This window comes from Schistocerca piceifrons, unplaced genomic scaffold (genome assembly GCF_021461385.2).
Source record: "Schistocerca piceifrons isolate TAMUIC-IGC-003096 unplaced genomic scaffold, iqSchPice1.1 HiC_scaffold_776, whole genome shotgun sequence".
NCBI lineage: Eukaryota > Metazoa > Arthropoda > Insecta > Orthoptera > Acrididae > Schistocerca > Schistocerca piceifrons.
This window is the reverse complement of record NW_025729032.1, coordinates 1-21,306: the sequence shown is the minus strand read 5'-3', so window position 1 is coordinate 21,306 and position 21,306 is coordinate 1. Positions and strand designations below refer to the sequence as shown.

At 52.1% G+C, this 21,306-nt stretch overlaps 41 non-coding genes across 41 annotated transcripts; 34 read left to right on the top strand and 7 right to left on the bottom strand.

The window, feature by feature from the left end:
- Window positions 1-306: 306 nt before the first annotated feature.
- Trnav-cac lies at window positions 307-379 on the top strand. The gene has a single exon. It is a non-coding gene; the product is annotated as a tRNA-Val (tRNA).
- A 158-nt stretch (window positions 380-537) lies between these two features.
- Window positions 538-610, top strand: Trnav-aac. Its single transcript has one exon. It is a non-coding gene; the product is annotated as a tRNA-Val (tRNA).
- Window positions 611-1,331: 721 nt separating this feature from the next.
- On the bottom strand, window positions 1,332-1,405 carry Trnap-agg. Its single transcript has one exon. It is a non-coding gene; the product is annotated as a tRNA-Pro (tRNA).
- A 379-nt stretch (window positions 1,406-1,784) lies between these two features.
- Trnav-cac lies at window positions 1,785-1,857 on the top strand. The gene has a single exon. It is a non-coding gene; the product is annotated as a tRNA-Val (tRNA).
- Window positions 1,858-2,015: 158 nt separating this feature from the next.
- Window positions 2,016-2,088, top strand: Trnav-aac. Its single transcript has one exon. It is a non-coding gene; the product is annotated as a tRNA-Val (tRNA).
- Window positions 2,089-2,733: 645 nt separating this feature from the next.
- On the top strand, window positions 2,734-2,806 carry Trnav-cac. Its single transcript has one exon. It is a non-coding gene; the product is annotated as a tRNA-Val (tRNA).
- Window positions 2,807-2,964: 158 nt separating this feature from the next.
- On the top strand, window positions 2,965-3,037 carry Trnav-aac. Its single transcript has one exon. It is a non-coding gene; the product is annotated as a tRNA-Val (tRNA).
- A 721-nt stretch (window positions 3,038-3,758) lies between these two features.
- Trnap-agg lies at window positions 3,759-3,832 on the bottom strand. Its single transcript has one exon. It is a non-coding gene; the product is annotated as a tRNA-Pro (tRNA).
- A 379-nt stretch (window positions 3,833-4,211) lies between these two features.
- Window positions 4,212-4,284, top strand: Trnav-cac. Its single transcript has one exon. It is a non-coding gene; the product is annotated as a tRNA-Val (tRNA).
- A 158-nt stretch (window positions 4,285-4,442) lies between these two features.
- Window positions 4,443-4,515, top strand: Trnav-aac. Its single transcript has one exon. It is a non-coding gene; the product is annotated as a tRNA-Val (tRNA).
- Window positions 4,516-5,236: 721 nt separating this feature from the next.
- On the bottom strand, window positions 5,237-5,310 carry Trnap-agg. The gene has a single exon. It is a non-coding gene; the product is annotated as a tRNA-Pro (tRNA).
- Window positions 5,311-5,689: 379 nt separating this feature from the next.
- Window positions 5,690-5,762, top strand: Trnav-cac. The gene has a single exon. It is a non-coding gene; the product is annotated as a tRNA-Val (tRNA).
- A 158-nt stretch (window positions 5,763-5,920) lies between these two features.
- Trnav-aac lies at window positions 5,921-5,993 on the top strand. The gene has a single exon. It is a non-coding gene; the product is annotated as a tRNA-Val (tRNA).
- A 645-nt stretch (window positions 5,994-6,638) lies between these two features.
- On the top strand, window positions 6,639-6,711 carry Trnav-cac. Its single transcript has one exon. It is a non-coding gene; the product is annotated as a tRNA-Val (tRNA).
- A 158-nt stretch (window positions 6,712-6,869) lies between these two features.
- Trnav-aac lies at window positions 6,870-6,942 on the top strand. The gene has a single exon. It is a non-coding gene; the product is annotated as a tRNA-Val (tRNA).
- Window positions 6,943-7,662: 720 nt separating this feature from the next.
- On the bottom strand, window positions 7,663-7,736 carry Trnap-agg. Its single transcript has one exon. It is a non-coding gene; the product is annotated as a tRNA-Pro (tRNA).
- A 379-nt stretch (window positions 7,737-8,115) lies between these two features.
- Window positions 8,116-8,188, top strand: Trnav-cac. Its single transcript has one exon. It is a non-coding gene; the product is annotated as a tRNA-Val (tRNA).
- Window positions 8,189-8,346: 158 nt separating this feature from the next.
- Window positions 8,347-8,419, top strand: Trnav-aac. The gene has a single exon. It is a non-coding gene; the product is annotated as a tRNA-Val (tRNA).
- Window positions 8,420-9,064: 645 nt separating this feature from the next.
- On the top strand, window positions 9,065-9,137 carry Trnav-cac. Its single transcript has one exon. It is a non-coding gene; the product is annotated as a tRNA-Val (tRNA).
- A 158-nt stretch (window positions 9,138-9,295) lies between these two features.
- On the top strand, window positions 9,296-9,368 carry Trnav-aac. The gene has a single exon. It is a non-coding gene; the product is annotated as a tRNA-Val (tRNA).
- Window positions 9,369-10,542: 1,174 nt separating this feature from the next.
- Window positions 10,543-10,615, top strand: Trnav-cac. Its single transcript has one exon. It is a non-coding gene; the product is annotated as a tRNA-Val (tRNA).
- A 158-nt stretch (window positions 10,616-10,773) lies between these two features.
- On the top strand, window positions 10,774-10,846 carry Trnav-aac. Its single transcript has one exon. It is a non-coding gene; the product is annotated as a tRNA-Val (tRNA).
- Window positions 10,847-11,567: 721 nt separating this feature from the next.
- Trnap-agg lies at window positions 11,568-11,641 on the bottom strand. Its single transcript has one exon. It is a non-coding gene; the product is annotated as a tRNA-Pro (tRNA).
- A 379-nt stretch (window positions 11,642-12,020) lies between these two features.
- Trnav-cac lies at window positions 12,021-12,093 on the top strand. Its single transcript has one exon. It is a non-coding gene; the product is annotated as a tRNA-Val (tRNA).
- Window positions 12,094-12,251: 158 nt separating this feature from the next.
- Window positions 12,252-12,324, top strand: Trnav-aac. The gene has a single exon. It is a non-coding gene; the product is annotated as a tRNA-Val (tRNA).
- Window positions 12,325-12,969: 645 nt separating this feature from the next.
- Window positions 12,970-13,042, top strand: Trnav-cac. Its single transcript has one exon. It is a non-coding gene; the product is annotated as a tRNA-Val (tRNA).
- Window positions 13,043-13,200: 158 nt separating this feature from the next.
- Window positions 13,201-13,273, top strand: Trnav-aac. Its single transcript has one exon. It is a non-coding gene; the product is annotated as a tRNA-Val (tRNA).
- A 720-nt stretch (window positions 13,274-13,993) lies between these two features.
- On the bottom strand, window positions 13,994-14,067 carry Trnap-agg. Its single transcript has one exon. It is a non-coding gene; the product is annotated as a tRNA-Pro (tRNA).
- A 379-nt stretch (window positions 14,068-14,446) lies between these two features.
- Window positions 14,447-14,519, top strand: Trnav-cac. Its single transcript has one exon. It is a non-coding gene; the product is annotated as a tRNA-Val (tRNA).
- Window positions 14,520-14,677: 158 nt separating this feature from the next.
- Trnav-aac lies at window positions 14,678-14,750 on the top strand. The gene has a single exon. It is a non-coding gene; the product is annotated as a tRNA-Val (tRNA).
- Window positions 14,751-15,395: 645 nt separating this feature from the next.
- Window positions 15,396-15,468, top strand: Trnav-cac. The gene has a single exon. It is a non-coding gene; the product is annotated as a tRNA-Val (tRNA).
- Window positions 15,469-15,626: 158 nt separating this feature from the next.
- Trnav-aac lies at window positions 15,627-15,699 on the top strand. The gene has a single exon. It is a non-coding gene; the product is annotated as a tRNA-Val (tRNA).
- A 1,173-nt stretch (window positions 15,700-16,872) lies between these two features.
- Window positions 16,873-16,945, top strand: Trnav-cac. The gene has a single exon. It is a non-coding gene; the product is annotated as a tRNA-Val (tRNA).
- A 158-nt stretch (window positions 16,946-17,103) lies between these two features.
- On the top strand, window positions 17,104-17,176 carry Trnav-aac. The gene has a single exon. It is a non-coding gene; the product is annotated as a tRNA-Val (tRNA).
- Window positions 17,177-17,900: 724 nt separating this feature from the next.
- Trnap-agg lies at window positions 17,901-17,974 on the bottom strand. Its single transcript has one exon. It is a non-coding gene; the product is annotated as a tRNA-Pro (tRNA).
- Window positions 17,975-18,353: 379 nt separating this feature from the next.
- Trnav-cac lies at window positions 18,354-18,426 on the top strand. Its single transcript has one exon. It is a non-coding gene; the product is annotated as a tRNA-Val (tRNA).
- A 158-nt stretch (window positions 18,427-18,584) lies between these two features.
- Trnav-aac lies at window positions 18,585-18,657 on the top strand. The gene has a single exon. It is a non-coding gene; the product is annotated as a tRNA-Val (tRNA).
- Window positions 18,658-19,302: 645 nt separating this feature from the next.
- Window positions 19,303-19,376, top strand: Trnav-cac. The gene has a single exon. It is a non-coding gene; the product is annotated as a tRNA-Val (tRNA).
- Window positions 19,377-19,534: 158 nt separating this feature from the next.
- On the top strand, window positions 19,535-19,607 carry Trnav-aac. The gene has a single exon. It is a non-coding gene; the product is annotated as a tRNA-Val (tRNA).
- A 1,173-nt stretch (window positions 19,608-20,780) lies between these two features.
- Trnav-cac lies at window positions 20,781-20,853 on the top strand. The gene has a single exon. It is a non-coding gene; the product is annotated as a tRNA-Val (tRNA).
- Window positions 20,854-21,011: 158 nt separating this feature from the next.
- Trnav-aac lies at window positions 21,012-21,084 on the top strand. The gene has a single exon. It is a non-coding gene; the product is annotated as a tRNA-Val (tRNA).
- Window positions 21,085-21,306: the final 222 nt, after the last annotated feature.

Here is a 21,306-nt window from a genome sequence, read left to right as displayed (position 1 = left end):
TGGCGGGATGGGGGCGGCCTTCCTGGGCTGTCGGTACCTTCATGTAGAGCTGCCGCTGGGCTCGCACTGCTTGCTGCTGAGAAAGTGATTGCTTTGCTGATATGACTCGCAATAACGACTGCGCGAAACGCCGCTATCTCGTTAGGGGTGCTACGGCAGACACCCTCTCGAGCACCCCGAAGACTTCTTGAGCCCTCGGCTGTGATGGGTTCCAGGCTGACAAAAGATCTGTCGTGTGTGCATTCGCCGACGATAGAAAGGCTGAGGCAAGTTTGAGTGAAAAAGGATGGACTCGTCGTGTCCGTCGTTTCCGTAGTGTAGCGGTTATCACGTCTGCTTCACACGCAGAAGGTCCCCGGTTCGATCCCGGGCGGGAACAGTATTTTCCTGCCTATGTCGTATTGTCCTCCAATGAGCCACTTCGTGTGTGGATCTGCCGCACGTCCCTTCGTTTTGCAAGTACCACATTTATTGAATTTTTTAGTTACGATGGCAACATCACTACAAGTTGTCTGTGCAGTACGGTGCACACAAGCAGTTTCCGTGGTGTAGCGGTTATCACGTCTGCCTAACACGCAGAAGGTCCCCTGTTCGATCCCGGGCGGAAACACTTTTTCATCACTTTAAGCAAGACTTACTAACATGCATCTGCTACCACCTGTACCCGAAACCTTCGTAATCGCCTTCACGCGTCGGACCAGAGTGTCAATTGCTCACGTCGAATAAGAAATTCGTTTGATATTGACGGCGAGCTTTTTGCGCTGACTCAGCCACTGACGTGCGATCAGTTTGCACAAAACGCGTTGGCTCGTCCGGGATTTGAACCCGGGACCTCCTGCACCCTAAGCAGGAATTATACCCATTTTTTTTTTTTTTTTTTTTGAACCTGTCTCCACTGTTAGGACACTAAGCAGTGTGGTTAGCTGCATTCAACCCCCGTGGCAATGTCTTGCAGTCCTCCAGCTTTGTTGACCACAGTTAGGTGCCTCGATAAGAGGTGGACAGGTGTCGCATCGCTCTCGCCGTCACTTGTTACCACGAATCGTACTTAACGTAGTTTTCTGCAAGCGTCAGCGTAGCGTCAGTCGAGCTAAGTCGGGCCAAGTCGCATAAGAGGAGCAACAAAATGCGCATTTCCGGTACCGGGAATCGAACCCGCGCCTCCTGGGTGAGAGCCAGGTACCCTAGCCACTTTTTTTTTTTATTTTTTTTTTTAACGCGTCGGACCAGAGTGTCAATTGCTCACATCGAATAAGAAGTTCATTTGATATTGACGGCGAGCTTTTTGCGCTGACTCAGCCACTGACGTGCGATCAGTTTGCACAAAACGCTAGGGCTCGTCCGGGATTTGAACCCGGGACCTCCTGCACCCTAAGCAGGAATCATACCCCTAGACCAACGAGCGCTGTGACACGGTGATTGCCAATTATTCCAATCCCTCGATGTCGTCCAGGGTGCCCTGGAAGTCTCGTGTACGCTGGCGGGATGGGGGCGGCCTTCCTGGGCTGTCGGTACCTTCATGTAGAGCTGCCGCTGGGCTCGCACTGCTTGCTGCTGAGAAAGTGATTGCTTTGCTGATATGACTCGCAATAACGACTGCGCGAAACGCCGCTATCTCGTTAGGGGTGCTACGGCAGACACCCTCTCGAGCACCCCGAAGACTTCTTGAGCCCTCGGCTGTGATGGGTTCCAGGCTGACAAAAGATCTGTCGTGTGTGCATTCGCCGACGATAGAAAGGCTGAGGCAAGTTTGAGTGAAAAAGGATGGACTCGTCGTGTCCGTCGTTTCCGTAGTGTAGCGGTTATCACGTCTGCTTCACACGCAGAAGGTCCCCGGTTCGATCCCGGGCGGGAACAGTATTTTCCTGCCTATGTCGTATTGTCCTCCAATGAGCCACTTCGTGTGTGGATCTGCCGCACGTCCCTTCGTTTTGCAAGTACCACATTTATTGAATTTTTTAGTTACGATGGCAACATCACTACAAGTTGTCTGTGCAGTACGGTGCACACAAGCAGTTTCCGTGGTGTAGCGGTTATCACGTCTGCCTAACACGCAGAAGGTCCCCTGTTCGATCCCGGGCGGAAACACTTTTTCATCACTTTAAGCAAGACTTACTAACATGCATCTGCTACCACCTGTACCCGAAACCTTCGTAATCGCCTTCACGCGTCGGACCAGAGTGTCAATTGCTCACGTCGAATAAGAAATTCGTTTGATATTGACGGCGAGCTTTTTGCGCTGACTCAGCCACTGACGTGCGATCAGTTTGCACAAAACGCTAGGGCTCGTCCGGGATTTGAACCCGGGACCTCCTGCACCCTAAGCAGGAATCATACCCCTACACCAACGAGCGCTGTGACACGGTGATTGCCAATTATTCCAATCCCTCGATGTCGTCCAGGGTGCCCTGGAAGTCTCGTGTACGCTGGCGGGATGGGGGCGGCCTTCCTGGGCTGTCGGTACCTTCATGTAGAGCTGCCGCTGGGCTCGCACTGCTTGCTGCTGAGAAAGTGATTGCTTTGCTGATATGACTCGCAATAACGACTGCGCGAAACGCCGCTATCTCGTTAGGGGTGCTACGGCAGACACCCTCTCGAGCACCCCGAAGACTTCTTGAGCCCTCGGCTGTGATGGGTTCCAGGCTGACAAAAGATCTGTCGTGTGTGCATTCGCCGACGATAGAAAGGCTGAGGCAAGTTTGAGTGAAAAAGGATGGACTCGTCGTGTCCGTCGTTTCCGTAGTGTAGCGGTTATCACGTCTGCTTCACACGCAGAAGGTCCCCGGTTCGATCCCGGGCGGGAACAGTATTTTCCTGCCTATGTCGTATTGTCCTCCAATGAGCCACTTCGTGTGTGGATCTGCCGCACGTCCCTTCGTTTTGCAAGTACCACATTTATTGAATTTTTTAGTTACGATGGCAACATCACTACAAGTTGTCTGTGCAGTACGGTGCACACAAGCAGTTTCCGTGGTGTAGCGGTTATCACGTCTGCCTAACACGCAGAAGGTCCCCGGTTCGATCCCGGGCGGAAACACTTTTTCATCACTTTAAGCAAGACTTACTAACATGCATCTGCTACCACCTGTACCCGAAACCTTCGTAATCGCCTTCACGCGTCGGACCAGAGTGTCAATTGCTCACGTCGAATAAGAAATTCGTTTGATATTGACGGCGAGCTTTTTGCGCTGACTCAGCCACTGACGTGCGATCAGTTTGCACAAAACGCGTTGGCTCGTCCGGGATTTGAACCCGGGACCTCCTGCACCCTAAGCAGGAATTATACCCATTTTTTTTTTTTTTTTTTTTGAACCTGTCTCCACTGTTAGGACACTAAGCAGTGTGGTTAGCTGCATTCAACCCCCGTGGCAATGTCTTGCAGTCCTCCAGCTTTGTTGACCACAGTTAGGTGCCTCGATAAGAGGTGGACAGGTGTCGCATCGCTCTCGCCGTCACTTGTTACCACGAATCGTACTTAACGTAGTTTTCTGCAAGCGTCAGCGTAGCGTCAGTCGAGCTAAGTCGGGCCAAGTCGCATAAGAGGAGCAACAAAATGCGCATTTCCGGTACCGGGAATCGAACCCGCGCCTCCTGGGTGAGAGCCAGGTACCCTAGCCACTTTTTTTTTTTATTTTTTTTTTTAACGCGTCGGACCAGAGTGTCAATTGCTCACATCGAATAAGAAGTTCATTTGATATTGACGGCGAGCTTTTTGCGCTGACTCAGCCACTGACGTGCGATCAGTTTGCACAAAACGCTAGGGCTCGTCCGGGATTTGAACCCGGGACCTCCTGCACCCTAAGCAGGAATCATACCCCTAGACCAACGAGCGCTGTGACACGGTGATTGCCAATTATTCCAATCCCTCGATGTCGTCCAGGGTGCCCTGGAAGTCTCGTGTACGCTGGCGGGATGGGGGCGGCCTTCCTGGGCTGTCGGTACCTTCATGTAGAGCTGCCGCTGGGCTCGCACTGCTTGCTGCTGAGAAAGTGATTGCTTTGCTGATATGACTCGCAATAACGACTGCGCGAAACGCCGCTATCTCGTTAGGGGTGCTACGGCAGACACCCTCTCGAGCACCCCGAAGACTTCTTGAGCCCTCGGCTGTGATGGGTTCCAGGCTGACAAAAGATCTGTCGTGTGTGCATTCGCCGACGATAGAAAGGCTGAGGCAAGTTTGAGTGAAAAAGGATGGACTCGTCGTGTCCGTCGTTTCCGTAGTGTAGCGGTTATCACGTCTGCTTCACACGCAGAAGGTCCCCGGTTCGATCCCGGGCGGGAACAGTATTTTCCTGCCTATGTCGTATTGTCCTCCAATGAGCCACTTCGTGTGTGGATCTGCCGCACGTCCCTTCGTTTTGCAAGTACCACATTTATTGAATTTTTTAGTTACGATGGCAACATCACTACAAGTTGTCTGTGCAGTACGGTGCACACAAGCAGTTTCCGTGGTGTAGCGGTTATCACGTCTGCCTAACACGCAGAAGGTCCCCTGTTCGATCCCGGGCGGAAACACTTTTTCATCACTTTAAGCAAGACTTACTAACATGCATCTGCTACCACCTGTACCCGAAACCTTCGTAATCGCCTTCACGCGTCGGACCAGAGTGTCAATTGCTCACGTCGAATAAGAAATTCGTTTGATATTGACGGCGAGCTTTTTGCGCTGACTCAGCCACTGACGTGCGATCAGTTTGCACAAAACGCGTTGGCTCGTCCGGGATTTGAACCCGGGACCTCCTGCACCCTAAGCAGGAATTATACCCATTTTTTTTTTTTTTTTTTTTGAACCTGTCTCCACTGTTAGGACACTAAGCAGTGTGGTTAGCTGCATTCAACCCCCGTGGCAATGTCTTGCAGTCCTCCAGCTTTGTTGACCACAGTTAGGTGCCTCGATAAGAGGTGGACAGGTGTCGCATCGCTCTCGCCGTCACTTGTTACCACGAATCGTACTTAACGTAGTTTTCTGCAAGCGTCAGCGTAGCGTCAGTCGAGCTAAGTCGGGCCAAGTCGCATAAGAGGAGCAACAAAATGCGCATTTCCGGTACCGGGAATCGAACCCGCGCCTCCTGGGTGAGAGCCAGGTACCCTAGCCACTTTTTTTTTTTATTTTTTTTTTTAACGCGTCGGACCAGAGTGTCAATTGCTCACATCGAATAAGAAGTTCATTTGATATTGACGGCGAGCTTTTTGCGCTGACTCAGCCACTGACGTGCGATCAGTTTGCACAAAACGCTAGGGCTCGTCCGGGATTTGAACCCGGGACCTCCTGCACCCTAAGCAGGAATCATACCCCTAGACCAACGAGCGCTGTGACACGGTGATTGCCAATTATTCCAATCCCTCGATGTCGTCCAGGGTGCCCTGGAAGTCTCGTGTACGCTGGCGGGATGGGGGCGGCCTTCCTGGGCTGTCGGTACCTTCATGTAGAGCTGCCGCTGGGCTCGCACTGCTTGCTGCTGAGAAAGTGATTGCTTTGCTGATATGACTCGCAATAACGACTGCGCGAAACGCCGCTATCTCGTTAGGGGTGCTACGGCAGACACCCTCTCGAGCACCCCGAAGACTTCTTGAGCCCTCGGCTGTGATGGGTTCCAGGCTGACAAAAGATCTGTCGTGTGTGCATTCGCCGACGATAGAAAGGCTGAGGCAAGTTTGAGTGAAAAAGGATGGACTCGTCGTGTCCGTCGTTTCCGTAGTGTAGCGGTTATCACGTCTGCTTCACACGCAGAAGGTCCCCGGTTCGATCCCGGGCGGGAACAGTATTTTCCTGCCTATGTCGTATTGTCCTCCAATGAGCCACTTCGTGTGTGGATCTGCCGCACGTCCCTTCGTTTTGCAAGTACCACATTTATTGAATTTTTTAGTTACGATGGCAACATCACTACAAGTTGTCTGTGCAGTACGGTGCACACAAGCAGTTTCCGTGGTGTAGCGGTTATCACGTCTGCCTAACACGCAGAAGGTCCCCTGTTCGATCCCGGGCGGAAACACTTTTTCATCACTTTAAGCAAGACTTACTAACATGCATCTGCTACCACCTGTACCCGAAACCTTCGTAATCGCCTTCACGCGTCGGACCAGAGTGTCAATTGCTCACGTCGAATAAGAAATTCGTTTGATATTGACGGCGAGCTTTTTGCGCTGACTCAGCCACTGACGTGCGATCAGTTTGCACAAAACGCTAGGGCTCGTCCGGGATTTGAACCCGGGACCTCCTGCACCCTAAGCAGGAATCATACCCCTACACCAACGAGCGCTGTGACACGGTGATTGCCAATTATTCCAATCCCTCGATGTCGTCCAGGGTGCCCTGGAAGTCTCGTGTACGCTGGCGGGATGGGGGCGGCCTTCCTGGGCTGTCGGTACCTTCATGTAGAGCTGCCGCTGGGCTCGCACTGCTTGCTGCTGAGAAAGTGATTGCTTTGCTGATATGACTCGCAATAACGACTGCGCGAAACGCCGCTATCTCGTTAGGGGTGCTACGGCAGACACCCTCTCGAGCACCCCGAAGACTTCTTGAGCCCTCGGCTGTGATGGGTTCCAGGCTGACAAAAGATCTGTCGTGTGTGCATTCGCCGACGATAGAAAGGCTGAGGCAAGTTTGAGTGAAAAAGGATGGACTCGTCGTGTCCGTCGTTTCCGTAGTGTAGCGGTTATCACGTCTGCTTCACACGCAGAAGGTCCCCGGTTCGATCCCGGGCGGGAACAGTATTTTCCTGCCTATGTCGTATTGTCCTCCAATGAGCCACTTCGTGTGTGGATCTGCCGCACGTCCCTTCGTTTTGCAAGTACCACATTTATTGAATTTTTTAGTTACGATGGCAACATCACTACAAGTTGTCTGTGCAGTACGGTGCACACAAGCAGTTTCCGTGGTGTAGCGGTTATCACGTCTGCCTAACACGCAGAAGGTCCCCGGTTCGATCCCGGGCGGAAACACTTTTTCATCACTTTAAGCAAGACTTACTAACATGCATCTGCTACCACCTGTACCCGAAACCTTCGTAATCGCCTTCACGCGTCGGACCAGAGTGTCAATTGCTCACGTCGAATAAGAAATTCGTTTGATATTGACGGCGAGCTTTTTGCGCTGACTCAGCCACTGACGTGCGATCAGTTTGCACAAAACGCGTTGGCTCGTCCGGGATTTGAACCCGGGACCTCCTGCACCCTAAGCAGGAATTATACCCATTTTTTTTTTTTTTTTTTTTGAACCTGTCTCCACTGTTAGGACACTAAGCAGTGTGGTTAGCTGCATTCAACCCCCGTGGCAATGTCTTGCAGTCCTCCAGCTTTGTTGACCACAGTTAGGTGCCTCGATAAGAGGTGGACAGGTGTCGCATCGCTCTCGCCGTCACTTGTTACCACGAATCGTACTTAACGTAGTTTTCTGCAAGCGTCAGCGTAGCGTCAGTCGAGCTAAGTCGGGCCAAGTCGCATAAGAGGAGCAACAAAATGCGCATTTCCGGTACCGGGAATCGAACCCGCGCCTCCTGGGTGAGAGCCAGGTACCCTAGCCACTTTTTTTTTTATTTTTTTTTTTAACGCGTCGGACCAGAGTGTCAATTGCTCACATCGAATAAGAAGTTCATTTGATATTGACGGCGAGCTTTTTGCGCTGACTCAGCCACTGACGTGCGATCAGTTTGCACAAAACGCTAGGGCTCGTCCGGGATTTGAACCCGGGACCTCCTGCACCCTAAGCAGGAATCATACCCCTAGACCAACGAGCGCTGTGACACGGTGATTGCCAATTATTCCAATCCCTCGATGTCGTCCAGGGTGCCCTGGAAGTCTCGTGTACGCTGGCGGGATGGGGGCGGCCTTCCTGGGCTGTCGGTACCTTCATGTAGAGCTGCCGCTGGGCTCGCACTGCTTGCTGCTGAGAAAGTGATTGCTTTGCTGATATGACTCGCAATAACGACTGCGCGAAACGCCGCTATCTCGTTAGGGGTGCTACGGCAGACACCCTCTCGAGCACCCCGAAGACTTCTTGAGCCCTCGGCTGTGATGGGTTCCAGGCTGACAAAAGATCTGTCGTGTGTGCATTCGCCGACGATAGAAAGGCTGAGGCAAGTTTGAGTGAAAAAGGATGGACTCGTCGTGTCCGTCGTTTCCGTAGTGTAGCGGTTATCACGTCTGCTTCACACGCAGAAGGTCCCCGGTTCGATCCCGGGCGGGAACAGTATTTTCCTGCCTATGTCGTATTGTCCTCCAATGAGCCACTTCGTGTGTGGATCTGCCGCACGTCCCTTCGTTTTGCAAGTACCACATTTATTGAATTTTTTAGTTACGATGGCAACATCACTACAAGTTGTCTGTGCAGTACGGTGCACACAAGCAGTTTCCGTGGTGTAGCGGTTATCACGTCTGCCTAACACGCAGAAGGTCCCCTGTTCGATCCCGGGCGGAAACACTTTTTCATCACTTTAAGCAAGACTTACTAACATGCATCTGCTACCACCTGTACCCGAAACCTTCGTAATCGCCTTCACGCGTCGGACCAGAGTGTCAATTGCTCACGTCGAATAAGAAATTCGTTTGATATTGACGGCGAGCTTTTTGCGCTGACTCAGCCACTGACGTGCGATCAGTTTGCACAAAACGCTAGGGCTCGTCCGGGATTTGAACCCGGGACCTCCTGCACCCTAAGCAGGAATCATACCCCTACACCAACGAGCGCTGTGACACGGTGATTGCCAATTATTCCAATCCCTCGATGTCGTCCAGGGTGCCCTGGAAGTCTCGTGTACGCTGGCGGGATGGGGGCGGCCTTCCTGGGCTGTCGGTACCTTCATGTAGAGCTGCCGCTGGGCTCGCACTGCTTGCTGCTGAGAAAGTGATTGCTTTGCTGATATGACTCGCAATAACGACTGCGCGAAACGCCGCTATCTCGTTAGGGGTGCTACGGCAGACACCCTCTCGAGCACCCCGAAGACTTCTTGAGCCCTCGGCTGTGATGGGTTCCAGGCTGACAAAAGATCTGTCGTGTGTGCATTCGCCGACGATAGAAAGGCTGAGGCAAGTTTGAGTGAAAAAGGATGGACTCGTCGTGTCCGTCGTTTCCGTAGTGTAGCGGTTATCACGTCTGCTTCACACGCAGAAGGTCCCCGGTTCGATCCCGGGCGGGAACAGTATTTTCCTGCCTATGTCGTATTGTCCTCCAATGAGCCACTTCGTGTGTGGATCTGCCGCACGTCCCTTCGTTTTGCAAGTACCACATTTATTGAATTTTTTAGTTACGATGGCAACATCACTACAAGTTGTCTGTGCAGTACGGTGCACACAAGCAGTTTCCGTGGTGTAGCGGTTATCACGTCTGCCTAACACGCAGAAGGTCCCCGGTTCGATCCCGGGCGGAAACACTTTTTCATCACTTTAAGCAAGACTTACTAACATGCATCTGCTACCACCTGTACCCGAAACCTTCGTAATCGCCTTCACGCGTCGGACCAGAGTGTCAATTGCTCACGTCGAATAAGAAATTCGTTTGATATTGACGGCGAGCTTTTTGCGCTGACTCAGCCACTGACGTGCGATCAGTTTGCACAAAACGCGTTGGCTCGTCCGGGATTTGAACCCGGGACCTCCTGCACCCTAAGCAGGAATTATACCCATTTTTTTTTTTTTTTTTTTTTGAACCTGTCTCCACTGTTAGGACACTAAGCAGTGTGGTTAGCTGCATTCAACCCCCGTGGCAATGTCTTGCAGTCCTCCAGCTTTGTTGACCACAGTTAGGTGCCTCGATAAGAGGTGGACAGGTGTCGCATCGCTCTCGCCGTCACTTGTTACCACGAATCGTACTTAACGTAGTTTTCTGCAAGCGTCAGCGTAGCGTCAGTCGAGCTAAGTCGGGCCAAGTCGCATAAGAGGAGCAACAAAATGCGCATTTCCGGTACCGGGAATCGAACCCGCGCCTCCTGGGTGAGAGCCAGGTACCCTAGCCACTTTTTTTTTTATTTTTTTTTTTAACGCGTCGGACCAGAGTGTCAATTGCTCACATCGAATAAGAAGTTCATTTGATATTGACGGCGAGCTTTTTGCGCTGACTCAGCCACTGACGTGCGATCAGTTTGCACAAAACGCTAGGGCTCGTCCGGGATTTGAACGCGGGACCTCCTGCACCCTAAGCAGGAATCATACCCCTAGACCAACGAGCGCTGTGACACGGTGATTGCCAATTATTCCAATCCCTCGATGTCGTCCAGGGTGCCCTGGAAGTCTCGTGTACGCTGGCGGGATGGGGGCGGCCTTCCTGGGCTGTCGGTACCTTCATGTAGAGCTGCCGCTGGGCTCGCACTGCTTGCTGCTGAGAAAGTGATTGCTTTGCTGATATGACTCGCAATAACGACTGCGCGAAACGCCGCTATCTCGTTAGGGGTGCTACGGCAGACACCCTCTCGAGCACCCCGAAGACTTCTTGAGCCCTCGGCTGTGATGGGTTCCAGGCTGACAAAAGATCTGTCGTGTGTGCATTCGCCGACGATAGAAAGGCTGAGGCAAGTTTGAGTGAAAAAGGATGGACTCGTCGTGTCCGTCGTTTCCGTAGTGTAGCGGTTATCACGTCTGCTTCACACGCAGAAGGTCCCCGGTTCGATCCCGGGCGGGAACAGTATTTTCCTGCCTATGTCGTATTGTCCTCCAATGAGCCACTTCGTGTGTGGATCTGCCGCACGTCCCTTCGTTTTGCAAGTACCACATTTATTGAATTTTTTAGTTACGATGGCAACATCACTACAAGTTGTCTGTGCAGTACGGTGCACACAAGCAGTTTCCGTGGTGTAGCGGTTATCACGTCTGCCTAACACGCAGAAGGTCCCCTGTTCGATCCCGGGCGGAAACACTTTTTCATCACTTTAAGCAAGACTTACTAACATGCATCTGCTACCACCTGTACCCGAAACCTTCGTAATCGCCTTCACGCGTCGGACCAGAGTGTCAATTGCTCACGTCGAATAAGAAATTCGTTTGATATTGACGGCGAGCTTTTTGCGCTGACTCAGCCACTGACGTGCGATCAGTTTGCACAAAACGCGTTGGCTCGTCCGGGATTTGAACCCGGGACCTCCTGCACCCTAAGCAGGAATTATACCCATTTTTTTTTTTTTTTTTTTTGAACCTGTCTCCACTGTTAGGACACTAAGCAGTGTGGTTAGCTGCATTCAACCCCCGTGGCAATGTCTTGCAGTCCTCCAGCTTTGTTGACCACAGTTAGGTGCCTCGATAAGAGGTGGACAGGTGTCGCATCGCTCTCGCCGTCACTTGTTACCACGAATCGTACTTAACGTAGTTTTCTGCAAGCGTCAGCGTAGCGTCAGTCGAGCTAAGTCGGGCCAAGTCGCATAAGAGGAGCAACAAAATGCGCATTTCCGGTACCGGGAATCGAACCCGCGCCTCCTGGGTGAGAGCCAGGTACCCTAGCCACTTTTTTTTTTTATTTTTTTTTTTAACGCGTCGGACCAGAGTGTCAATTGCTCACATCGAATAAGAAGTTCATTTGATATTGACGGCGAGCTTTTTGCGCTGACTCAGCCACTGACGTGCGATCAGTTTGCACAAAACGCTAGGGCTCGTCCGGGATTTGAACCCGGGACCTCCTGCACCCTAAGCAGGAATCATACCCCTAGACCAACGAGCGCTGTGACACGGTGATTGCCAATTATTCCAATCCCTCGATGTCGTCCAGGGTGCCCTGGAAGTCTCGTGTACGCTGGCGGGATGGGGGCGGCCTTCCTGGGCTGTCGGTACCTTCATGTAGAGCTGCCGCTGGGCTCGCACTGCTTGCTGCTGAGAAAGTGATTGCTTTGCTGATATGACTCGCAATAACGACTGCGCGAAACGCCGCTATCTCGTTAGGGGTGCTACGGCAGACACCCTCTCGAGCACCCCGAAGACTTCTTGAGCCCTCGGCTGTGATGGGTTCCAGGCTGACAAAAGATCTGTCGTGTGTGCATTCGCCGACGATAGAAAGGCTGAGGCAAGTTTGAGTGAAAAAGGATGGACTCGTCGTGTCCGTCGTTTCCGTAGTGTAGCGGTTATCACGTCTGCTTCACACGCAGAAGGTCCCCGGTTCGATCCCGGGCGGGAACAGTATTTTCCTGCCTATGTCGTATTGTCCTCCAATGAGCCACTTCGTGTGTGGATCTGCCGCACGTCCCTTCGTTTTGCAAGTACCACATTTATTGAATTTTTTAGTTACGATGGCAACATCACTACAAGTTGTCTGTGCAGTACGGTGCACACAAGCAGTTTCCGTGGTGTAGCGGTTATCACGTCTGCCTAACACGCAGAAGGTCCCCTGTTCGATCCCGGGCGGAAACACTTTTTCATCACTTTAAGCAAGACTTACTAACATGCATCTGCTACCACCTGTACCCGAAACCTTCGTAATCGCCTTCACGCGTCGGACCAGAGTGTCAATTGCTCACGTCGAATAAGAAATTCATTTGATATTGACGGCGAGCTTTTTGCGCTGACTCAGCCACTGACGTGCGATCAGTTTGCACAAAACGCTAGGGCTCGTCCGGGATTTGAACCCGGGACCTCCTGCACCCTAAGCAGGAATCATACCCCTACACCAACGAGCGCTGTGACACGGTGATTGCCAATTATTCCAATCCCTCGATGTCGTCCAGGGTGCCCTGGAAGTCTCGTGTACGCTGGCGGGATGGGGGCGGCCTTCCTGGGCTGTCGGTACCTTCATGTAGAGCTGCCGCTGGGCTCGCACTGCTTGCTGCTGAGAAAGTGATTGCTTTGCTGATATGACTCGCAATAACGACTGCGCGAAACGCCGCTATCTCGTTAGGGGTGCTACGGCAGACACCCTCTCGAGCACCCCGAAGACTTCTTGAGCCCTCGGCTGTGATGGGTTCCAGGCTGACAAAAGATCTGTCGTGTGTGCATTCGCCGACGATAGAAAGGCTGAGGCAAGTTTGAGTGAAAAAGGATGGACTCGTCGTGTCCGTCGTTTCCGTAGTGTAGCGGTTATCACGTCTGCTTCACACGCAGAAGGTCCCCGGTTCGATCCCGGGCGGGAACAGTATTTTCCTGCCTATGTCGTATTGTCCTCCAATGAGCCACTTCGTGTGTGGATCTGCCGCACGTCCCTTCGTTTTGCAAGTACCACATTTATTGAATTTTTTAGTTACGATGGCAACATCACTACAAGTTGTCTGTGCAGTACGGTGCACACAAGCAGTTTCCGTGGTGTAGCGGTTATCACGTCTGCCTAACACGCAGAAGGTCCCCGGTTCGATCCCGGGCGGAAACACTTTTTCATCACTTTAAGCAAGACTTACTAACATGCATCTGCTACCACCTGTACCCGAAACCTTCGTAATCGCCTTCACGCGTCGGACCAGAGTGTCAATTGCTCACGTCGAATAAGAAATTCGTTTGATATTGACGGCGAGCTTTTTGCGCTGACTCAGCCACTGACGTGCGATCAGTTTGCACAAAACGCGTTGGCTCGTCCGGGATTTGAACCCGGGACCTCCTGCACCCTAAGCAGGAATTATACCCATTTTTTTTTTTTTTTTTTTTGAACCTGTCTCCACTGTTAGGACACTAAGCAGTGTGGTTAGCTGCATTCAACCCCCGTGGCAATGTCTTGCAGTCCTCCAGCTTTGTTGACCACAGTTAGGTGCCTCGATAAGAGGTGGACAGGTGTCGCATCGCTCTCGCCGTCACTTGTTACCACGAATCGTACTTAACGTAGTTTTCTGCAAGCGTCAGCGTAGCGTCAGTCGAGCTAAGTCGGGCCAAGTCGCATAAGAGGAGCAACAAAATGCGCATTTCCGGTACCGGGAATCGAACCCGCGCCTCCTGGGTGAGAGCCAGGTACCCTAGCCACTTTTTTTTTTATTTTTTTTTTTAACGCGTCGGACCAGAGTGTCAATTGCTCACATCGAATAAGAAGTTCATTTGATATTGACGGCGAGCTTTTTGCGCTGACTCAGCCACTGACGTGCGATCAGTTTGCACAAAACGCTAGGGCTCGTCCGGGATTTGAACCCGGGACCTCCTGCACCCTAAGCAGGAATCATACCCCTAGACCAACGAGCGCTGTGACACGGTGATTGCCAATTATTCCAATCCCTCGATGTCGTCCAGGGTGCCCTGGAAGTCTCGTGTACGCTGGCGGGATGGGGGCGGCCTTCCTGGGCTGTCGGTACCTTCATGTAGAGCTGCCGCTGGGCTCGCACTGCTTGCTGCTGAGAAAGTGATTGCTTTGCTGATATGACTCGCAATAACGACTGCGCGAAACGCCGCTATCTCGTTAGGGGTGCTACGGCAGACACCCTCTCGAGCACCCCGAAGACTTCTTGAGCCCTCGGCTGTGATGGGTTCCAGGCTGACAAAAGATCTGTCGTGTGTGCATTCGCCGACGATAGAAAGGCTGAGGCAAGTTTGAGTGAAAAAGGATGGACTCGTCGTGTCCGTCGTTTCCGTAGTGTAGCGGTTATCACGTCTGCTTCACACGCAGAAGGTCCCCGGTTCGATCCCGGGCGGGAACAGTATTTTCCTGCCTATGTCGTATTGTCCTCCAATGAGCCACTTCGTGTGTGGATCTGCCGCACGTCCCTTCGTTTTGCAAGTACCACATTTATTGAATTTTTTAGTTACGATGGCAACATCACTACAAGTTGTCTGTGCAGTACGGTGCACACAAGCAGTTTCCGTGGTGTAGCGGTTATCACGTCTGCCTAACACGCAGAAGGTCCCCTGTTCGATCCCGGGCGGAAACACTTTTTCATCACTTTAAGCAAGACTTACTAACATGCATCTGCTACCACCTGTACCCGAAACCTTCGTAATCGCCTTCACGCGTCGGACCAGAGTGTCAATTGCTCACGTCGAATAAGAAATTCGTTTGATATTGACGGCGAGCTTTTTGCGCTGACTCAGCCACTGACGTGCGATCAGTTTGCACAAAACGCTAGGGCTCGTCCGGGATTTGAACCCGGGACCTCCTGCACCCTAAGCAGGAATCATACCCCTACACCAACGAGCGCTGTGACACGGTGATTGCCAATTATTCCAATCCCTCGATGTCGTCCAGGGTGCCCTGGAAGTCTCGTGTACGCTGGCGGGATGGGGGCGGCCTTCCTGGGCTGTCGGTACCTTCATGTAGAGCTGCCGCTGGGCTCGCACTGCTTGCTGCTGAGAAAGTGATTGCTTTGCTGATATGACTCGCAATAACGACTGCGCGAAACGCCGCTATCTCGTTAGGGGTGCTACGGCAGACACCCTCTCGAGCACCCCGAAGACTTCTTGAGCCCTCGGCTGTGATGGGTTCCAGGCTGACAAAAGATCTGTCGTGTGTGCATTCGCCGACGATAGAAAGGCTGAGGCAAGTTTGAGTGAAAAAGGATGGACTCGTCGTGTCCGTCGTTTCCGTAGTGTAGCGGTTATCACGTCTGCTTCACACGCAGAAGGTCCCCGGTTCGATCCCGGGCGGGAACAGTATTTTCCTGCCTATGTCGTATTGTCCTCCAATGAGCCACTTCGTGTGTGGATCTGCCGCACGTCCCTTCGTTTTGCAAGTACCACATTTATTGAATTTTTTAGTTACGATGGCAACATCACTACAAGTTGTCTGTGCAGTACGGTGCACACAAGCAGTTTCCGTGGTGTAGCGGTTATCACGTCTGCCTAACACGCAGAAGGTCCCCGGTTCGATCCCGGGCGGAAACACTTTTTCATCACTTTAAGCAAGACTTACTAACATGCATCTGCTACCACCTGTACCCGAAACCTTCGTAATCGCCTTCACGCGTCGGACCAGAGTGTCAATTGCTCACGTCGAATAAGAAATTCGTTTGATATTGACGGCGAGCTTTTTGCGCTGACTCAGCCACTGACGTGCGATCAGTTTGCACAAAACGCGTTGGCTCGTCCGGGATTTGAACCCGGGACCTCCTGCACCCTAAGCAGGAATTATACCCATTTTTTTTTTTTTTTTTTTTGAACCTGTCTCCACTGTTAGGACACTAAGCAGTGTGGTTAGCTGCATTCAACCCCCGTGGCAATGTCTTGCAGTCCTCCAGCTTTGTTGACCACAGTTAGGTGCCTCGATAAGAGGTGGACAGGTGTCGCATCGCTCTCGCCGTCACTTGTTACCACGAATCGTACTTAACGTAGTTTTCTGCAAGCGTCAGCGTAGCGTCAGTCGAGCTAAGTCGGGCCAAGTCGCATAAGAGGAGCAACAAAATGCGCATTTCCGGTACCGGGAATCGAACCCGCGCCTCCTGGGTGAGAGCCAGGTACCCTAGCCACTTTTTTTTTTATTTTTTTTTTTAACGCGTCGGACCAGAGTGTCAATTGCTCACATCGAATAAGAAGTTCATTTGATATTGACGGCGAGCTTTTTGCGCTGACTCAGCCACTGACGTGCGATCAGTTTGCACAAAACGCTAGGGCTCGTCCGGGATTTGAACGCGGGACCTCCTGCACCCTAAGCAGGAATCATACCCCTAGACCAACGAGCGCTGTGACACGGTGATTGCCAATTATTCCAATCCCTCGATGTCGTCCAGGGTGCCCTGGAAGTCTCGTGTACGCTGGCGGGATGGGGGCGGCCTTCCTGGGCTGTCGGTACCTTCATGTAGAGCTGCCGCTGGGCTCGCACTGCTTGCTGCTGAGAAAGTGATTGCTTTGCTGATATGACTCGCAATAACGACTGCGCGAAACGCCGCTATCTCGTTAGGGGTGCTACGGCAGACACCCTCTCGAGCACCCCGAAGACTTCTTGAGCCCTCGGCTGTGATGGGTTCCAGGCTGACAAAAGATCTGTCGTGTGTGCATTCGCCGACGATAGAAAGGCTGAGGCAAGTTTGAGTGAAAAAGGATGGACTCGTCGTGTCCGTCGTTTCCGTAGTGTAGCGGTTATCACGTCTGCTTCACACGCAGAAGGTCCCCGGTTCGATCCCGGGCGGGAACAGTATTTTCCTGCCTATGTCGTATTGTCCTCCAATGAGCCACTTCGTGTGTGGATCTGCCGCACGTCCCTTCGTTTTGCAAGTACCACATTTATTGAATTTTTTAGTTACGATGGCAACATCACTACAAGTTGTCTGTGCAGTACGGTGCACACAAGCAGTTTCCGTGGTGTAGCGGTTATCACGTCTGCCTAACACGCAGAAGGTCCCCTGTTCGATCCCGGGCGGAAACACTTTTTCATCACTTTAAGCAAGACTTACTAACATGCATCTGCTACCACCTGTACCCGAAACCTTCGTAATCGCCTTCACGCGTCGGACCAGAGTGTCAATTGCTCACGTCGAATAAGAAATTCGTTTGATATTGACGGCGAGCTTTTTGCGCTGACTCAGCCACTGACGTGCGATCAGTTTGCACAAAACGCGTTGGCTCGTCCGGGATTTGAACCCGGGACCTCCTGCACCCTAAGCAGGAATTATACCCCATTTTTTTTTTTTTTTTTTTTGAACCTGTCTCCACTGTTAGGACACTAAGCAGTGTGGTTAGCTGCATTCAACCCCCGTGGCAATGTCTTGCAGTCCTCCAGCTTTGTTGACCACAGTTAGGTGCCTCGATAAGAGGTGGACAGGTGTCGCATCGCTCTCGCCGTCACTTGTTACCCACGAATCGTACTTAACGTAGTTTTCTGCAAGCGTCAGCGTAGCGTCAGTCGAGCTAAGTCGGGCCAAGTCGCATAAGAGGAGCAACAAAATGCGCATTTCCGGTACCGGGAATCGAACCCGCGCCTCCTGGGTGAGAGCCAGGTACCCTAGCCACTTTTTTTTTTTATTTTTTTTTTTAACGCGTCGGACCAGAGTGTCCAATTGCTCACATCGAATAAGAAGTTCATTTGATATTGACGGCGAGCTTTTTGCGCTGACTCAGCCACTGACGTGCGATCAGTTTGCACAAAACGCTAGGGCTCGTCCGGGATTTGAACCCGGGACCTCCTGCACCCTAAGCAGGAATCATACCCCTAGACCAACGAGCGCTGTGACACGGTGATTGCCAATTATTCCAATCCCTCGATGTCGTCCAGGGTGCCCTGGAAGTCTCGTGTACGCTGGCGGGATGGGGGCGGCCTTCCTGGGCTGTCGGTACCTTCATGTAGAGCTGCCGCTGGGCTCGCACTGCTTGCTGCTGAGAAAGTGATTGCTTTGCTGATATGACTCGCAATAACGACTGCGCGAAACGCCGCTATCTCGTTAGGGGTGCTACGGCAGACACCCTCTCGAGCACCCCGAAGACTTCTTGAGCCCTCGGCTGTGATGGGTTCCAGGCTGACAAAAGATCTGTCGTGTGTGCATTCGCCGACGATAGAAAGGCTGAGGCAAGTTTGAGTGAAAAAGGATGGACTCGTCGTGTCCGTCGTTTCCGTAGTGTAGCGGTTATCACGTCTGCTTCACACGCAGAAGGTCCCCGGTTCGATCCCGGGCGGGAACAGTATTTTCCTGCCTATGTCGTATTGTCCTCCAATGAGCCACTTCGTGTGTGGATCTGCCGCACGTCCCTTCGTTTTGCAAGTACCACATTTATTGAATTTTTTAGTTACGATGGCAACATCACTACAAGTTGTCTGTGCAGTACGGTGCACACAAGCAGTTTCCGTGGTGTAGCGGTTATCACGTCTGCCTAACACGCAGAAGGTCCCCTGTTCGATCCCGGGCGGAAACACTTTTTCATCACTTTAAGCAAGACTTACTAACATGCATCTGCTACCACCTGTACCCGAAACCTTCGTAATCGCCTTCACGCGTCGGACCAGAGTGTCAATTGCTCACGTCGAATAAGAAATTCGTTTGATATTGACGGCGAGCTTTTTGCGCTGACTCAGCCACTGACGTGCGATCAGTTTGCACAAAACGCTAGGGCTCGTCCGGGATTTGAACCCGGGACCTCCTGCACCCTAAGCAGGAATCATACCCCTACACCAACGAGCGCTGTGACACGGTGATTGCCAATTATTCCAATCCCTCGATGTCGTCCAGGGTGCCCTGGAAGTCTCGTGTACGCTGGCGGGATGGGGGCGGCCTTCCTGGGCTGTCGGTACCTTCATGTAGAGCTGCCGCTGGGCTCGCACTGCTTGCTGCTGAGAAAGTGATTGCTTTGCTGATATGACTCGCAATAACGACTGCGCGAAACGCCGCTATCTCGTTAGGGGTGCTACGGCAGACACCCTCTCGAGCACCCCGAAGACTTCTTGAGCCCTCGGCTGTGATGGGTTCCAGGCTGACAAAAGATCTGTCGTGTGTGCATTCGCCGACGATAGAAAGGCTGAGGCAAGTTTGAGTGAAAAAGGATGGACTCGTCGTGTCCGTCGTTTCCGTAGTGTAGCGGTTATCACGTCTGCTTCACACGCAGAAGGTCCCCGGTTCGATCCCGGGGCGGGAACAGTATTTTCCTGCCTATGTCGTATTGTCCTCCAATGAGCCACTTCGTGTGTGGATCTGCCGCACGTCCCTTCGTTTTGCAAGTACCACATTTATTGAATTTTTTAGTTACGATGGCAACATCACTACAAGTTGTCTGTGCAGTACGGTGCACACAAGCAGTTTCCGTGGTGTAGCGGTTATCACGTCTGCCTAACACGCAGAAGGTCCCCGGTTCGATCCCGGGCGGAAACACTTTTTCATCACTTTAAGCAAGACTTACTAACATGCATCTGCTACCACCTGTACCCGAAACCTTCGTAATCGCCTTCACGCGTCGGACCAGAGTGTCAATTGCTCACGTCGAATAAGAAATTCGTTTGATATTGACGGCGAGCTTTTTGCGCTGACTCAGCCACTGACGTGCGATCAGTTTGCACAAAACGCGTTGGCTCGTCCGGGATTTGAACCCGGGACCTCCTGCACCCTAAGCAGGAATTATACCCATTTTTTTTTTTTTTTTTTTTGAACCTGTCTCCACTGTTAGGACACTAAGCAGTGTGGTTAGCTGCATTCAACCCCCGTGGCAATGTCTTGCAGTCCTCCAGCTTTGTTGACCACAGTTAGGTGCCTCGATAAGAGGTGGACAGGTGTCGCATCGCTCTCGCCGTCACTTGTTACCACGAATCGTACTTAACGTAGTTTTCTGCAAGCGTCAGCGTAGCGTCAGTCGAGCTAAGTCGGGCCAAGTCGCATAAGAGGAGCAACAAAATGCGCATTTCCGGTACCGGGAATCGAACCCGCGCCTCCTGGGTGAGAGCCAGGTACCCTAGCCACTTTTTTTTTTATTTTTTTTTTTAACGCGTCGGACCAGAGTGTCAATTGCTCACATCGAATAAGAAGTTCATTTGATATTGACGGCGAGCTTTTTGCGCTGACTCAGCCACTGACGTGCGATCAGTTTGCACAAAACGCTAGGGCTCGTCCGGGATTTGAACGCGGGACCTCCTGCACCCTAAGCAGGAATCATACCCCTAGACCAACGAGCGCTGTGACACGGTGATTGCCAATTATTCCAATCCCTCGATGTCGTCCAGGGTGCCCTGGAAGTCTCGTGTACGCTGGCGGGATGGGGGCGGCCTTCCTGGGCTGTCGGTACCTTCATGTAGGGCTGCCGCTGGGCTCGCACTGCTTGCTGCTGAGAAAGTGATTGCTTTGCTGATATGACTCGCAATAACGACTGCGCGAAACGCCGCTATCTCGTTAGGGGTGCTACGGCAGACACCCTCTCGAGCACCCCGAAGACTTCTTGAGCCCTCGGCTGTGATGGGTTCCAGGCTGACAAAAGATCTGTCGTGTGTGCATTCGCCGACGATAGAAAGGCTGAGGCAAGTTTGAGTGAAAAAGGATGGACTCGTCGTGTCCGTCGTTTCCGTAGTGTAGCGGTTATCACGTCTGCTTCACACGCAGAAGGTCCCCGGTTCGATCCCGGGCGGGAACAGTATTTTCCTGCCTATGTCGTATTGTCCTCCAATGAGCCACTTCGTGTGTGGATCTGCCGCACGTCCCTTCGTTTTGCAAGTACCACATTTATTGAATTTTTTAGTTACGATGGCAACATCACTACAAGTTGTCTGTGCAGTACGGTGCACACAAGCAGTTTCCGTGGTGTAGCGGTTATCACGTCTGCCTAACACGCAGAAGGTCCCCGGTTCGATCCCGGGCGGAAACACTTTTTCATCACTTTAAGCAAGACTTACTAACATGCATCTGCTACCACCTGTACCCGAAACCTTCGTAATCGCCTTCACGCGTCGGACCAGAGTGTCAATTGCTCACGTCGAATAAGAAATTCGTTTGATATTGACGGCGAGCTTTTTGCGCTGACTCAGCCACTGACGTGCGATCAGTTTGCACAAAACGCGTTGGCTCGTCCGGGATTTGAACCCGGGAC